This window comes from Loxodonta africana, chromosome 11 (genome assembly GCF_030014295.1).
Source record: "Loxodonta africana isolate mLoxAfr1 chromosome 11, mLoxAfr1.hap2, whole genome shotgun sequence".
Lineage (NCBI taxonomy): Eukaryota > Metazoa > Chordata > Mammalia > Proboscidea > Elephantidae > Loxodonta > Loxodonta africana.
In genome coordinates this window covers 22,779,455-22,797,516 of record NC_087352.1, presented here as the reverse complement: position 1 = coordinate 22,797,516, position 18,062 = coordinate 22,779,455, and the positions used below count along the sequence as shown (strand labels likewise).

The following is an 18,062-nucleotide window of genomic DNA, read 5'->3' as shown; positions in this document are numbered from 1 at the left end:
TGTCTTTTCCCTTTTAATGGATTTTGGCCTTTGTCGAAGATCAGGTGGCCATAGGTGGATGGATTTACAACTGGGTTCTCGATTCTGTTCCATTGGTCAATGTGTCTGTTGTTATACCAGTACCAGGCTATTTTGACTACTGTAGCTGTGAGGCCTCTTGCTTTGTTCTTTTTCATCAATAATGCTTTACTTGTCTGGGGTCTTTTTCCTTCCCATATAAAGTTAGTGATTAGTTTCTCCAATCTTGTTAAAGAACGCTGTGGTATTTGGATCGGGATTGCACTGTATCTGTAGATCACTTTGGGTAGAACTGACGTTTTCATAATGTTGAGTCTGCCTATCAATGAGCGTGGTATGTATTTCCACTTATGTGGGTCTCTTTTGGTTTTTTGCAGTAGTGATTTGTAGATTTCTTTGTATATGTCTTTTACATCTCTGGTTAGATTCATTCCTAAGTAGCTTATCTGCTTGAGGGCTCTTGTAAATGGTACTGATTTGGTAATTTCCTTCTTGAAGCTCTCTTCATTGGCATAAAGGAATCCAACTGATTTTGTATGTTTGTCTTGTATCCTGATACTTCGCTGAAATCTTCTATTAGTTTCAGTAGTTTTTTTTGTGGATTCTTTGGGGTTTTCTGTGTATAAGATCATATCATCTGAGAATAGGAACACTTTTACTTCTTCCTTACCAATTTGGATGTCCTTTATTTCTTTTTCTTGCTTTATTGCTCTGGTTAGGACCTCCAGCACAATGTTGACTAAGAGTGGTGATAAAGGGCACCCTTGTCTCGTTCCTATTCTCAGGAGGAATGCTTTCAGGCTCTCTCTGTTCAGGATGATGTTGGCTGTTGGCTTTGTATAAATGCCCTTTATTATGTCAAGAAGTTTCCCTTCTATTCCTGTTTTGCTGAGTTTTTATCAGTAATGAGTGTTGGACTTTGTCAAATGCCTCTTCTGCATCAATTGATAAGATCTTGTGGTTCTTATTTTTTGTTTTATTTATGTGATAGATTACGTCGATTGATTTTCTAATGTTGAACCTTCCCTGCATACCTGGTATGAATGAATCCCACTTGGTCATACTTGGTCATAGTGAACTATTTTTTTGATATGCTGTTGAATTTTATTGGTGAGAATTTTGCTGAGGATTTTTGCATCTATGTTCATGAGGGATATTGGTCTGTAATTTTCTTTTTTTGTGGTGTCTTTACCTGGTTTTGGTATCAGGGTTATGCTGGCTTCATAGAATGAATTTAAGAGTATTCCTTCCTTTTCTATGCTCTGAAATACCTTTAGTAGTACTGGTGTTAACTCTTCTCTGAAAGTTTGGTAGAATTCTCTAGTGAAGCCACCTGGGCCAGGGCTTTTTTTTTTTTTTTTTGGTTGGGATTTTTTTTTTTTTTTTTAATTACCTCTTCAATCTCTTCTTTTGTTATGAGTTTATTTAGTTTTTCTACCTCAGTTGGGTCTGTTGTGATATTGCCCATCTCATTTCTTATTCTGGTTATTTGCTTCCTCTCTTGTTTTTCTTTTGTCAGTTGGCAGATGGTTTGTCAGTTTTATTGATCTTATCAAAAAACAAAATTTTAGTCCTGCTGACTTAGTTTTTTTTTTTCTATTCTCTCTTTCATTTATTTCTGCTCCAGTCTTCATTATTTCCTTTCTTCTGGTGACTGAGAGCTTCTTCTTTTACTGCTGTCTTTCTATTTGCTTGAGTTGTAGGGTTAATGTTTTGATTTTGTCCCTTTCTTCTTTTTTGATGTGTGCTTTTATTGCTATAAATTGACCTCTATGCACTGCTTGTGCTGAGTCCCAAAGGTTCTGGTAGGATGTGTTTTCATTCTCATTTGATTCTTTGAATTTCTTTATTCCATCCTTGATTTCTTCTATAACCCAGTAGTTTTTGAACAAAGAGTTGTTCAATTTCCATGTATTTGATTTTTTTCCCTTGCTGTTTCTGCTATTGATTTCTACTTTTAAGTCATTATGGTCAGAAAAGATGCTTTGAAATATTTCAGTATTTTGAATTCTGTTATGGCTTGCTTTGTGGCCTAAAATGTGGTCTATTCTGAAGAATGTTCCATGTGTGTTGAAAAATACTGTATACTCGGCTGCTATTGGGTGAAGTATTCCGTATATGTCTATAAGGTCAAGTTGGTTGATTGCGGCATTTACATCTCCTGTATCTTTTTTTTTTTTTTGTATCTTTAGTGAGTATCTTTCTAGATGTTCTGTCCTTCACCGAAAACTGTGTGTTGAAGTCTCCTACTGTATTGTGGACCTCTCAATGTCTCTTTTCAGTGCTATTAGAGTTTGTTTTATGTATTTTGGAGCCCTTTCATTGGGTGCATATATATTTATTATGGTTCTGTCCTACTGGTGTAAAAAAAAAAACCTAGTGCCGTTGTGTATTCACCCTTTAATCAAATATATAATGTCCTTATCTTTTGTGGTGGATTTTGCTTTAAATTCTATTTTGCCAGAGATTAATATCACCACTTCTGCTCTTTTTTGTTGTTGTTTGCTTGATATATATTTTTTCCATACTTTGAATTTTAGTTTGTTTGTGTCTTTGAGTCTAAGTCGTATGTCTTGTAGGCAGCATATAGATGGATCATTTTTTTTTAATCCATTCTGCCACTCTCTGCCTCTTTATTGGTGCATTTAGTCCATTTGCATTGAATGTAATTATTGGTAGGTATCAGTTTTTATTTATTTATTTATTTTATCAGTTTAGTGCTGTCATTTTGATGTTTTTTTGTGTGTGGTATTGACAGTTTCTTTGTTCCACTTAATTTTCTGTGCGGAGTCATTTTTCTTTATGTATTTTCTTTTCATCTTTTTCATTATTGTTGATATTGTGATTGCTGAGTCTTTATTCTTTTTTATTTTGATGAGTGTGTTTGTTAGCTTCCTTTGTGGTTACTTTAAAATTTACCTTTATTTTTCTAAGTTTAAACCAATCTTTTATTTCTTAATATCACCATAACTTCCTCTTCATATGGAAGTTCTATGACCACACTGTTTACTGCCTCTTTTTTGTTTTGACATTGTCGTTTACCTGTTGACATCTTTGGTTCCCTACGTTCAGTCTTTTACTTCTGACTTGCTTTTATGACTTACCTGTCTGAGTTGATAACTGGTTGATCTGTCCTGTGTTCTGCCCTTGGATTGTTGTCTGATTTTGTTGGTTCTCTAACCAGAGGATTCCCTTTAATATTTCTTATAACCTTTGTTTGATTTTTACAAATTCCCTCAACTTCTGATTATCTGGAAATGACCTAATTTCTCCACTGTATTTGAGAGACAGTTTTTTGCTGGATATATAATTCTTGACTGGCACTTTTTTTCCTTCAAGGCTTTATATATGTCATCCCATTGCCTTCTTACCTGCATGGTTTCTGCTGAGTTGTCAGAGCTTAGTCTTATTGGTTCTCCTTTGTAGATGACTTTTCATTTATTCCTAGCTGCTCGCAAGATTATACCTTTGTCTTTGGTTTTGACAAGTTTGATTATGATCTATCTTGGTGACTTTCTTTTGGGATCTGCCCTGTGTGGGGTTCATTGAGCTTCTTGGATAGATATCTTCTTATCTTTCATGATATCAGGGAAGTTTTCTGCCAGCAAATCTCAAATAATTCTCTGTGTTTTCTATTATCCCCCTGTCCTGGTACTCCGATCACTCGTTAAGTTTTTCCTCTTGTTCGTGTCCCACATGATTCTTAGGCTTTCTTCATTTTTTTTAATTCTTTTTTCTGATGATTCCCCAAATAAATTGGTGTCAAGGGATTTGTCTTTAATTCTGACTTCCATTACCTCAGTTCTGCTCCTATGACCTTCTACTAAGTTGTCTAATTCTGAAATTATATTGTTAATCTTTTGGATTTCTAGTTGCTATCTCTCTGTGGTTTCTAGCAGCCTCTTAAATTTGTCGTTTTGTTCTTGTATTGTTTTCCTGAATTCCTCTATTGCTTTGTGTGTTCCTTGGCTTGGTCTGAGTTTTGCCAGGTCTACTTCCTGATTACTTGGAGAGCTCTGAATATTAGTCTTTTGAATTCTTTCTCAGGTAGTTCCATTACCTTATCTTCCTCTGGAAGGTTTGCAGTTCTTTATTTTGGTCGCTCACTGGAGCCATCTTGACCTGCTTCTTTATGTGATTTGATATTGACTGTTGTCTCCGAGGCATCAATAAGTTATTATATTTATTTATGGTATGTTTGTTTACTGTGTCCTAACTTTTCATTTTGTTTTGATATGCCCAAGTAGACTAGGCATGTGAGCAACTTTGGTTATTGGTGTCTTTCAAGCCCTCACGTCCTGTCTGTATGTGGTTAGAGCAGCTACTAGGTGTGTGAGCCCAGAAGTCTGTTCACATTTCTTGTGGGGGTGCAGCACAGGTGTCCAGGTTGTCAGTCACTGAGTGTGTGGTGCAGACTCTCATCTACAGTCCTGGATGGGCAGGGTTGTGTAGGGGTATTCAGAGCAGGCACAGGTATGTGGCTGCAATAGGAGGCTATGTGTGGAGCAAGGCAGGGGACTGATAGCTGCCCCACGGAGGCCTGGGTGGAGGTCGTGTACCTAACGCCTAGAGCATGTAGTGGGGGGAGGCAGTATTGCAGCCGGTCCTTGGGCACCTGGTTCTGTTGGCTGTAGGGGCTGGATGGCACCACTTATTCTCAGACCCCTGTTGTGAATGGCTAGATGGAGTGGGTGGTACCACCAGCCCTCAGGCCCCTGATGTGGGTGGGTGAGGTCCCTGCTTAATGGACAGAGCAGTGTCAAAAGTCATGAATATGCAGCTCCCCCTTGGCTGCTGCAGTTGAAATTGGGCTTCAGGCATATGCCCTCTTGTTTTATGCTAAGGAGGACATGCAGTGTTAAATCAGTCCACGCAGGTCTAGGCAGGGGTGAAGGGTGCTGCAAGCCCGTGGACCCCTTATGCCAGTGGCTGGACAAAAGGGCAGGGCCTCCTGACCCATCCTGACTGCCAGCTTAGGTGGGATGGCAGTTGTTGAATACTGCTGGACTAGTCTAGTGTCGGAGGAGAGCGGGGTAGGGGATGAGTGAGGGGAAGAAAGCACTTCTCCGCGGTGAAAGTCTGTGTGAGAGGGGTTATTTTGCCCCTGCTTTTTTTATGGTAGGTTAGATGCTTGCACTTAATTTTCGCAGGTCCAGCACTGCTTCCACCTGGCTCTGGAGGTGCATGCAGACTTGCCACCACCTGGCCTCACCTAATGTGGTGAGACATGTCCCAAACACTGCTGCTCACCTCAGCCCACGTGCACCAGCCAACTCAAACAACAGGGCACCGGCAACTTCACGACTGGCACTTCTTTGCTGCTTTTGAATTGTCTCTTCTTCCCTCTGCCACTTAGTGCAGCTCTTCAGCTTTGTCTTTGATGATCAGGGCTCCTAGACTGTCATATATAATTGATTCATTTGTGTTTTTTTTTTTTTTTTTGGTTTTTGTTGTAAGAGGTATAACAGGAAGCATCTGACTATTCTACCATATGGGCCCTGCCCCTATTGTCCATCCTTTGATTTTTAATGTATTTATGTCTTTGTGTCTAAGGTCCATCTCTTGTAGATAGCATATTGATGGGTCATGTTTTTTCTTTATCTGTTCTGTCACTCTCTGTCTTTTTATAGGTGCATTTAAGCCATTTACAATCAGTGTGATTATCGATAGATGTGAGTTTATTGCTGTCATTTTGTAGTTTTTTGTTTTTGTTTTTTGTGGTGCTGACGTTTTCTTTGTTCCTCTTACTCTCCTGTACTAAATTTCTTTTGCTTGTGGAATTTCTTTTGTTATTGTAGGTTTTGTGTTTACTGAGACTTTATGTTTTTCTTCTTTATTTTAATGAGTAGGTTTGCTTACTTTCTTTGTGGTTACCTTGAAATTTATCCTTACATTCCTAAGTTTGAACCAGTCTTTTATTACTCTATATTGCCTTGACTTCCTTTCCATTTGAAAGTTCTATACCTATGTTGTATATTCCCCCTTTCATTGTTCTGACTTTTTTGTCATTTACAGATTGACATCTCTAGTTCCCTGTTTTAAATCTCTTAGTTTTGTTTTATCTTTGATAGTTCATTTACCTAGGTCGATATCTGGCTGATATGGACCTGTGCCCTACATTCAGGTTGTTGTATGATGTTGGTTCTCTAACCGAAGGACTCCCTTTAATAATTCTTGTAAGTTTGGTTCAGTTTGTACAAATTTTCTTAATTTCTGTTTATCTGGAAATATACTAATTTCACCATTGTATTTGAAGGAGAATTTTGCAGGATATATTATTCTTGGTTGGCGATTTTTCTTCAAGTTTTTATATATGTCATCCCATTGCCTTTTTGCCTGCGTGTTTTCTGCTGAGTAATCAGAGATTAGTGTTATTGTTTCTCCTTTGTATGTGACTTTTTGTTTTTCTCAAGCTTCTTTCAGGATTCTTTCTTTGTCTTTGGTTTTGGCAAGTGTGATTCTGATATATCTTGGTGGATGAATACTTTATTTTATAAGGCTCAGCACAAAGCTGGCTCCTATGAGGCAGATGTTAAAGGTGTCCCAAATGTCCAGCTTTTCCAAGCTGCTGTACCACTCTATCATCTCTAAAATCAATCACTCCCCCTCTCCTCAGTACTCTGCCTCCAGTTTTGGGTTCCCTAATTCACTGCAGCATCTCACAGAACTCATGAACTGTGTAAGGGAAATGGCTTATGCAGTTGTAGAGGCTAACCTGCTGCCATGGGGTCAATTCTGACTCAGCAACCCTATAGAACAGAGTAGAACTGCCCTATAGAGTTTCCAAGGAGTGCCTGGTGGATTCATACTGCCGACCTTTTGGTTAGCAGCCATAGCACTTAACTACTACGTCACGAAGGTTTCCTTGTGAAGGCTGGCCAGTCCTGTATTTGTGGGTCAGGTGTAGGCTTCTTCCAACCCACATGGCTATAGGAGCTGATGAACCCAAACCAGCAGTTCAGACCACAGGCTGCTGGCTCACAAAGCTGCGAAAGCTGGTGAATCAAGTGATACAGTAGACTGTTGGCCCAAGGGGCTTTGGAGGCTGGTGAATCCCAGAATCGGCAAGTCAGACATCAGGCTTCTGGGGAGGTCAACTGATCACAAACCAGTTGTGGGATCCAGATGCAGAGAGAGAGAGCCTCGACTGGACACACACACATGTCCTTAGATGCAGGCCACACCCCAGGGAAAGGCATAGCTTGAGTAAACCTCCTGCAAGGCTACTACCCAAGACACACCTTACATCCGTCCTGCCTCATCAACATGTAGAGGTCAGGATCCATAACACATTAAATGGAGGACAACCATACAACACTCCGAATTATGGCCTACCTAAGTTGACACATAACCCCAACCATCACAGTTTCCATACATCTTATTTGCATAGTCCCACTCAATCATTGTGTGTGAGTCACAATGACTATGGCTAGAAGGCCCATATTAAGTAATTCATTGTACCACACTTGATGACTTTCTTTTGGGGTTTATCCTATATAGGGTTCATTGAGCTTCTTGAATGGTCATCTTTTCATCTTTCATGATATTAGGGAAGTTTTCTGTCAGCAATTCTTCAATCTTGCTCTCTATGTTTTCCATTTTCTTCTCCTGTTTGGAACTCTTGATTGTATCCTCTCTAGTTCTTAGATCTTCTTCATTCTTTTCTCTGATTTTTCCCCAAACAAAATGGCATCCATGGATTTGTCTTCAATATTGCTGCTCCTGTCTTCCATTGTTTCAAATTTGTTCCTAAAACCTATTGCATCTTCATTTCTGAAATTTTGTTGTTTATCTTTTGGATTCGTAATTGCTGTTTTTATATGATTTCTAATTGTTTATTTATTTTGACACTTTGTTCTTGTATTATTTTCCTGGATTGTTCTATTGTTTTGTCTGTGTTTTCCTTGATTTTGGCTATGTTTTGGTTGTGTTTGCCTTGATCTCTTTTCTAATCCCTTGGATAGCCCTGAATATGAGACTTTTGAATTCCCTATCAGGTAGTTCCAGTGCCTTTTCTCCTGCTGGAAGATCATCTGGTACTTTATTTTGGTCACTTACTGGAGCCATCTTGTCCTTTTTTTTATGTTTTGATATTTCATGCAATCTCTGAGACAGTTAGATGTTATTTTCTTTATTTATTGATTGTTGGTTTATTTGTTTCATCCTGCTTTTTGTTTTGTTTGGTTATGTCTAGGAGGATAGGGCTGGGCATTCTTTGTTGCTTGCTCTTATGTGGGCACAATAGTTCCCACCACCTTGTCTGGATGTACATGGTTAGTCACTCAGCTATGGTGAAACAGGGCAGGTCAGCAAGGGGTGAAGGAGTGGAAATAGGTCATTTGTCTGTGGTGTGAACTGGGCCAGGGTCAGGAGCAGAGCTAGGGCGGGGCAGGCCCTGAGCTGGTGGGCTGGGCCAGTTCCCCTTGTGGCTGCAAAGCATGGCGAGGCTAGGCCCAAGCTGGTGGGGGGAGTTTAGGATCTGGGCAGGTTTCCCTCATGGCTGTGGAGTGTGGTGAGGATGGACCCAAGCTGGTGGGGAGGCATCTTGAGTCCAGGCTGGTTCCCCTTAGGGCTGCGGAGTGTAGTGGGGGTGGGACCTGAGCAGGAGGGTAGGCTCTGGGGTCTGGTTGGTGGGACTAAGGATAGAGGAAGGAGGGGCAAAGGCAGGGACAGAGGGCGCTAGATGGAGGAGCACATTAGGGTGGACTGGTACTGTCGTTCCTGGCAGTTGGGGCTGCCAGGATAGGGGGGTTCTTGCTGCTATTCACCAGAGGGGTTGGGGTTGTAGGAGCATGCTCTTGTGGTTACTGGGTGAGAGATTCTGGACTCCTCCTTGAGCTGTAGCTGGCGAAAGTGGTCTTACTTAGCCCTGGGTGTGTCCAGGCCATACCCCTATCTCCTACTGGGAATTCCGTGGAGGTACCTTTCTGCATGGGGGAGTTGTTGGCTTTTATTCCAAGATGACCATGCTGTGTCATGCCATTTAGGTTGAACCTCCCCTCTGAATCTCTACTCCTTTGCTGTTTTCTATCAGTTTTTTCTCAGTGGCTTCTGATCTAATACTTTATCCCTTTACTTAAAGTCCAGGGCTCCAGGATCGACATCTGTATCTGTTTTACTTGTTTTGGGGAGTCTTTGTTGCAGTGGGATGGCTTAGTGGGCCTGACTAGTCCATCATCTGGGCTCTGCCTCCAAGGCAGTAATCTTTATGGGAGCAGATGGCCAGGTCTTTTCTCCTGTGGAGCCACTGGGGGGTTTGAACCACCAGCCTTTCAGTAAGCAGCTAGGTGCTTAAACACTGCACCACCAGGGCTCCTTTTGCGTTACCCGGGGACTCCATAGTACATCTACTAATGGAATAATATGCATAATTTTTTTTAAAAGGACCAGGAAGCTGTATTTACCTGAATGGAAGAATCTCCAGGATATAGTCTTAAGTGAAAAAGGTGAAATGCAGAACAGTGTATGAGGACGCTACCTGTTGTGTGAAAAAACATAAAAATAAGAAAATGTGTTCCTATTTCATTATGTTTGCAAAAACACTTAGAGGATATACAAGATGCTAATAAAAGTGATGACTTCTGAGGGAGGGTATAAAAAACTTCTTACCCCCAAATACCCTTTTAAGCTCAGTACTGAAGTCACTCTTGAACTTCACCCTTCAGCCAAAGATTAGACAGTCCCACAAAACAAAACAAGACTAAAGGGGCCCACCAGCCCAGGGTCAAGGACTAGAAGGCAGGAAGGGACAGGAAAACCGGTAAAAGGAAGAGTGTTGACATGTCATGGTGTTGTTAACCAGTGTCACAAAATCACACGTGTAAAAAAAATTTAATGAGAAGCTAGTTTGTTCTATAAAGTACAATAAAAAATTATTTTAAAAAACTTCTTAGTATATATACTTTTAATTTAAAAAATATTGATATATAGTACCTATTCAAAATTTATGTGTGTGTATAAAAAAACCAGACCTGCTGCTGTCAAGTTGATTCTTACTCATGGCAACCCCATGTGTGACAGAGTAGAACTGCCCTCCATAAGATTTTCTCGGCTATGACCTTTATGGAAGCAGATCACCAGGCTTTTCTTCCACAGCGGTGCTGGGTGGGCTCATACTGCCAGCCTTTAAGGGATATATATGTATATACATACCTATACCCATTGCCATCGAATCAATTCCAACTTATAGTGACTCTATAGGACACAGTAGAATTGCTCCATAAGTTTTCCAAGGAGCGGCTGGTGGATTTGAACTGCCAACCTTTTGGTTAGCAGCCATAGCACACCATAGCTCTTAACCACAGCGCCACCAGGGCCCCATACATACATATACACATATATGTAATTCGCAGTCAATAGCCACAATTGGTAACAACCTCTGGTTGCCACACTTTGGGAAACCGTGGGATATCTCCCCGTGGCCCAAGAGGAAGGTTCGCCTCTACAGAAGAGCAAGGAGCTGAAGGAAGCAAAGAGAAGGAGCTGGAGGCCCTGGCTGTCTGTGGGGGCCCCGATATATATCTCTCTCTATATATATATCTCCCTATATGGATGCTATGAGTCAGAATCGATTTGGCAGGAGTGGATTTGGTATATATATAACCAAACCAAACCTGTTGCCATCAAATTGATTCTAACTCATAGTGACGGTATAGGGCAGAGTAGAACTGCCCCATAGGGTTTCCAAGGAGTGCCTAGGGGATTTGAACTGCTGATCTTTTGGCTAGCAGCCAAGCTCTTAACCACTGTGCTACCAGGGCTCCATATATATATATTTGTTGTTGTTTGGTGTCATTGAATTGGTTTCAACTCATAGTGACCCTATGTACGATAGAACAAAACAATGCCCGGTCCTGGGCCATCCTCACAATTGTTACTATGTTTGAGCCCATTGTTGCAGCCACCGTGTCAATCCATCTCCTTGAGGGTCTTCCTCTTTTTTGCTGACCCTCTACCAAGCATGGTGTCCTTCTCCAGGGACTGGCCCCTCCTGATAACATGTCCAAAGTACCTGAGATGAAGTCTCACCATCCTCTCTTCTAAGGAGCATTCTGGCTGTACTTCTTCCAAGACAGATTTGTTCATTTTTCTGGCAGTTCATGGTATATTCAATATTCTTCTCCAACACTGTCAGTCCTCCTTATTCATTGTCCAGCTCTTGCGTGCAGAGAGGGAAAGAGAGGCCAACAAACACATACAAAGATGCTCACAACCATTAGCCATTAATGGGTTGTCATTAAGTCTATTCTGACTCATAGTGACCCTACAGGACAGATGCCCTGTAGGGTTTCCAAGGCTGTAATCTTTATGGAAGCAGACTGCCACATTTCTCCCAAGGAGTGCCTGGTTGATTGGAACCACCAACCTTGTAGTTAGCAGCCAAGTGCTTTAAGCACTGTCACCAGGGCTCCTCTCATTAGCCATTAACCAAACCCCAAACCTGTTGCCATCAATTTGATTCCGACTCATAGTGACCCTATAAGACAGAGTTGTACTGCCCCATAGAGTTTCCAAGGAGGGCCTGGTGGATTTGAACTGCCGACCCCTTGGTTAGCAGCAGTAGCACTTAACCACTACACCACCAGGGTTTCTGCATTAGCCATTAAACCAAACCAAACCCAGTGCCGTTGAGTCGATTCCGACTCATAGAGACCCTATAGAACAGAGTAGAACTGCCCCATAGAGTTTCCAAGGAGCGCCTGGAGGATTTGAACTCCTGACCCTCTGGTCAGCAGCTGTAGCACTTAATCACTACGCCACCAGGATTTCCACATTAGCCACTAGAGAGATACAAATCAAAACTATAATGAGATACCATCTTGCCCCTGCAAAAAATGGCACTGATTTGAAAAAAAAGAAAACACAGAGGACAACAAATGCTGGAGAGGCTGTGAGGAGATTGGAACACTTATTCACTGCTGGAGCTATTGTAAAATGGTATAACTACTGTGGAAAACATTATGGCACTTCCTCAAAGAGACGAAGAACAGAATTTACATTGACAACTTACCTAAAGTGAATTCTGAAAGAACAGTGGAGGGAGGGGAGCTTCTTCCCTTATTTTTGACAGGGAGAATTAAAATTTCTTGTTTTCGTAAGGAAGAAAAATCATCTACATGAGACCAAATGGTCAACAATTACTTTAAAACAAAGATGAGAATGTAAGGGGTCAGGGAAACTACATTAACGGAAATGGAACAACTAGAACGGAAATACTGAGAGCGTTCACACATATTGAAGAATGTCATCAATGTCACTGAATGATTTGTGTAGAAATTGTTGAATGGGGATTTAAACTGCTGTGTAAGCCTTTACTGAAAACACAATAAAATATTATTTAAAAAACAAGGAAATTTCTTCCTTTTTTTTCTTTCCTTACAGGTTCACCTCCACCACCACCCTGCAGGTCCTAGGCCACCTCCTAACTGGCCACAAGACCATCTCGTGGGCCAGCTGCTTTGCCCAGATGGACTTCTACTTCATCCTGGGGACAACGGAGACCTTGTTGCTGGCAGTGACATCTGTGGACCTCCACCAGGCCATCGGCCACCCCCTGAGGTACCTGCCTCTCCTGATGGCATAGGCCTGCCTGGCCCCCGAGCTGGTCTGCTGAGGCAACGAACAGCCTCCTCTTCCTCAGGGGACCCAGCATCTGGATGTTCTAGTTCCCTTTCTGTGGCCCCAGTGTCCTCCACTACTTCTTCTGCAACAGTACCCTCTGCTGGAGCTGGTGTGTGCTGGCACCAGGCTTCTCCAACTGGCCTCCTTCCTGGTGGCCTCGTGCACCTTGGACGGCTGCTGTGGTGGTGACTGCCTGGTCCTGCGGCCACATCATCTGCACTGTCCTCCGCCTGCTCTTCTTTGGGGCCACTGGAAGTCTTCCTCCACCTGTTTCTCCCACATCGTAGTGGTCTCCCTCAGCTATGGCAGCTGCATCATCATACAGCTCAACCCCGTGAGGACCAGGTAGCTGGACCTCAACAAAGGTGTCACATTCTGCATCACCACTGTGTCTTCCACTGCTCAACTCCTTCATCTGCTGCCTGAGGAGCCAGTGGGTGCAGAAAGTGAGCAGGGATGTGTTCTTTTTACATTGGGGAAGGTTTTCTTCTAAGACACTCAGGGCATAAGTCTTTGAGACGGCTGCTTGTTATTTGGTTTATTTTGGTTTTTTTCAGTGAAGACAATTTTTCCCCACCTTAATAGGGAGAGAAAGGAAAACACAAACAAGCAGTTGCTGTGGAGTAGATTCCAACGCATGGCGATCCCATGTGTGTCAGCGGAGAACTGTTCTCCACAGGATTTTTAATGGCTGATTTTTTGGCAGCATGTTGCCAGGCCTTTCTTCCAAGGCATCACAGGGTGAATTCAAACTGCCAACTTTTGGTTAGCAGCAGAGCGTGTTAACTATTTGCACCACCCATGGACTCCTCTTTTCCTTTAACCCTTTGCTGTTGAGTTGATTCCAACCCAGAGCAACCCTATCGGCCAGAGTAGAACTGCCTCATAGGGTTTCCAAGGATCGGCTGGTGGATTTGAACTGCCGACCTTTTTGTTAGCAGCCATATCACTTAATCACTTGGCCACTGCACCACCAGGGCTCCCTTTACAGTGGTGAAAATACTTTTGGTAGTAAAGGAAAAGGAGGAGAAAAGGAAACAAGGAGTAAAAGTAAGGGTGTGGTAGGGAAAAAAAAATTTTAACTCCCGTAACTTCATTTTATTTTTTAGCAAAAATTTGTTTCATCTAATCCAGATTTTCTGGAGCCATAGAGGCTGGATGAACCCCCAAAGATATTGCCCTGAGATAATCTCCCCCCCCCATTTTTTTGTTTAACTTTAAAAAATTTTTTTTATTGTGCTTTAAGTGAAAGTTTACAAATCAAGTCAGTCTCTGATACAAAAATTTATATACACCTAGCTGTATACTCCTAACTGCTCTCCCCCAGTGAGACATCCCGCTCCCTCCCTCCGCTCTCTCTTTTTGTGTCCATTCCGCCAGCTTCTGACCCCCTCTGCCCTCTCGTCTCCCCTCCAGATAGGAGATGCCAACATAGTGAGATAACCTTTAAACCTTAAACCAAAAATATCTCCTGAAATTTTCCTTTTTTAAAAAAATATACATTTAAAATTATTTTGTTATTGTTGTTGTTAGTTGCCGTGGAATTGATTCCCGCTCCCAGAGACCTCAGGTGTGCAGACTAGGACTGTTGCGTAAGGTTTTCAAGACTGTGACCTTTCAGGAGAAGATCGCAGAACTTGCTTTTGAGGTAATTCTGGGTGGGTCTGAACCACCGCCCTTTCGGTTAGCAGTGTAGGGCTTAGCCGTTTGTCCCTCCGGGTGAATCCAAGACAGGTTAGGGCAGTTTATAATTTCAAAGCATTCTAAATTCTGTGCAGAACAAGTAGAGGATTCTAGCATAGCCTGTTACAGGTGGACAGAACTGGCCTGAGAAGTTGGAAGCATAACAATGTTGAGTTTTAACGACATCAGGAAACGGCCAAAGATTGGTCAAGGCAGGGGTGGTGGGAGCCAGGGGGCCTGGCCTGACATTCTGGGAGCTTCCTGCTGGAGTCTGTGGTTAGAAAGTGAAGACACAACTGGAGAGGAAGTTTCACAACCCCTTGTGCTCAGGCCCCAGTGACGGTGGGACTCTGATCATGGGAAAGAGGGGCCCTGGGCTGTAAGGGTAACATAAGCAGAGTCCCTGGGTAGTACAAACAGTTAGCAAGCTTGGCTGCTCACCAGAAGGTTGGTAATTCAAGTCCCCCAGAGGTGCCTCAGAAGAAAGGCCTGGCAATCTACTTCTGAAAAATCGGCCATTAAAAACCTTATGGAGCACAGTTTTACTCTCACACACAGTGCTGCCAAGAATAGGAGTCAACTTGACAGCAACTGGTATATATATGAGATTGGCTCCCTCTCCAAAAAAATCCAAATCCAAACTTGTTGCCATGGAGTTAATTCTGACTCATAGCAACCCTAAAGGGGAGAGCAGAACTGCCCCAGAGGGTTTTCAAGTCTGTAACCTTCATGGAAGCATACTGCCACATCTTTCTTTCGTGGAGCGGCTGGTGTGTTTGAACCACCAACCTTTTGGTTAGCAGCCTAGCACTTAACCACTTCACCCCCAGGGCTCCTTGCCCCCTTCCTAGATCTCCTGAAACAGAATCTTGGCCATACAGTCAATTCCGACTCACGGAACTCCCGTGTGTGCAGAGTAGAACTGCACTCCATAGGGTTTTCAAGGCTGTGATCTCTCAGAAGCAGATTGTCAGGTCTTTAGGTCTTTCTGCCCACACACCTGTGAGTGCACTCAAATCGTCAGCGTTTTGGTTAGTAGTCCAGAGCTTAACCATTTGTACCGCTCAGGGATTCATGTATATATATCGACTCGAGGGCACTGGGTTTATATATATATATATATACACACACACACACACACACATAACTGCCCCATATGGTTTTCTTGGCTGTAATCTTTATGGAAGCTAATTGCCAGGTCTTTCTGCCCAGAAAGTTAGCAGCTGATCACTTAATCATTGCACTGCCCAGGCTCCTTTGGTCAAGTAGAGGTCAGCGAAAAGAGGGGAAACCTTTAATGAGATGGATTGACACCATAGCCACAACATATCAAAGATCATGAACGTGGCACAGAGTTGGGCAATATTTTTTGTTACACATAAGGTTGCCATGAATTGGAGCCAAACTGACAACTAACGACAACAATGATAATGCCAGCCACTCTATCCTCACATCAATACTGTAAAGTAAGTGCTATTGTTATGTCCATTTTCCAGAGGGGAAGCTGAGAGATAGGAAGTGGTTTACCAAAGTCACGCGCTGGTGAGTGGTGGAGCCAGAATTTGAACGTTAGTCTGTCTGACTCCAGAGCCTGTGGTCTTTCCACTGAACCACACAGTCTCAGGCTCAACTTTCATACCATGAATTTTAGAGTCTGTGGTTATGACAAACTTGTGAAGCCAGATTCGGGAATTTGGGGTTGAGGATACACTCGGGTCAGGAAAAGGGATCTAAAATTGGCAAAAATAAATAGTCTAAGGTGAAGAGACCTAACAAAAAATCATTTTTATTTGTTGAATTCTGTGTCAGACTCTTTATTTAATGTCAGATGCCTTACATCGTAATCCCTAAATATCCTTGCGAGATAAGTATATTGTTATCCCTATAGGGTCGCTATGAGTCGGAATCGACTCGACAGCACTGGGATATTGTAAGTAAAGCAAAGATGAGAAGGCAAGAAGGGATAGAAAATCGGGACGAAAGGAAACGGAGAAACTAGGATGGAAGTGGGGAGAGTACTGACATATTGGGGAATGAAACCAACGTTAGGGGACACTATTTCTACCACCTTTTTCCTTGAACGTAGTTGGGATGCTGGAAATTGGCAGCCATCTTATAACCATGAGGTATTAAGCATGAGGATGAGAGTGTATACCAAGTACAGGAAAACAAAGAAATAGAGAGAGCCTGGGTACCTGAGAAGCTCTAGACTACTAACCTAAAGGTTGGCAGTTCAACTTGACGGCGACAGGTTTGGTCGTTTTTATCTGCATGGTGGGTGATTTCAGGTAATTTTCTCTGCCTTGATGTTAGCCAGGAGCATCCTTGATTTTGAAGATTTAATAAGATTCTGTTGAACCTCTGCTAATTATATTGCCCCCTATAAGTTCTTGGGGGATTATAACTGCTTGTTCTAGTACCTCCCTTGCCTCCTGGGGTTCTCATTCCACGTATGCTTTCTCTGTGTTTTCCCAGGGGAAACCTTTTTAGGTTTTCCTGAATTGGCTCTCATGAAAAAATGTTGCTCCTTATGGCTTTAGACTGTGAAGTCCTTGAAGGCAGATACTGGAATGGATTCATTCCTATGTTTCCAGAAATTGAGCTGAGATATAGAAGCTATAGAAGTGAAGTAGAGGGTGAGCAAAACAGAGTAAGACCCTCAAGAAGATGGACTGACACAGCGGCTGCAACAATGGGCTCAAACATACCTACTATTGTGAAGATGGCGTAAGATCGGGCAACAATTCTTTCTGTTATACGTGGGGTTGCTGTGAGTCAGAACCAACTCAACGACACCTAACAACAACAACTTAGAAGCTCCAGTCCCAGAAGTTTCCAATTCTCTTCCTTTTCTGGGAGAAAGAAGGGCTTTTGTGTGTGTGTGTGTGTGGTGAAAATATATACGCCAAAAGATTCTTTAACATACAACTCCCATATTTACAATGCGATGACACTGATTACATTTTTCATGTTATGCCACCATTATAGCTACCCTTTTTTGAAATATTCCACCACCATTAACATAAACTCAATGCCCCAGAAACAAAAGCTCTCTTTCCCCCTCATTGCTACGCCTGGTAACCATTAATAATCTTTGGTTTCTATAACCAAAAAACCAAACCTATTGCCATCAATTCCAACTTACAGCGACCCTATAGGACAGAGTAGAACTGCCCATGGGGTTTTCAAGTCTGTACTCTTTATGGAAGCAGACCACCACATCCTTCTCCGGTGGAATGCCTGGCAGGATCAAACTGCAGACTTTTTGGTTGGCAGCTGAGCACTTAACCACTGTACCTCCAGGGTTCCTTTGGTTCCTGTATATTGGCTTATTTCATATACGTGAGATCATACAACATTTGTCCTCAGCATGATGTTTTCAAGGTTCATCATGTGGCAGCACACATCAGGGCTTCATTTCTATGGCTAAGGAATATCCCATTATGGGCATGTAGCACATTTTATTTATCCATTTGTCTGTGATGGGCAAAAAGCGCCTTCTTGAAAGGGGGGTGTGTGAAGTAAATGCTGATTCAGCTTCCTTCCACCACCCTTCTGAATTTCTGGAAGTTTGTCTTTCCCACATCTGTGAGAGTCATGTGGAAGGAGGTTGAGTTTAAAGCCATTTGAGGAAGCTCGGGTCAAACCCACAGTGAAAATCAAATCAAGAGCATCTTCTTCCTCTTTCCCTGCCTTATAACTATTTACTGCTCACCACCATAAGATTTTCATTGGCTGAA

The 18,062-nt window shown here is 42.3% G+C and overlaps 1 pseudogene; it reads left to right on the top strand.

Moving 5' to 3' along the window:
* Nucleotides 1-12,346: 12,346 nt before the first annotated feature.
* On the top strand, nt 12,347-13,148 carry LOC111749630 (olfactory receptor 6E1-like; annotated as a pseudogene).
* Nucleotides 13,149-18,062: the final 4,914 nt, after the last annotated feature.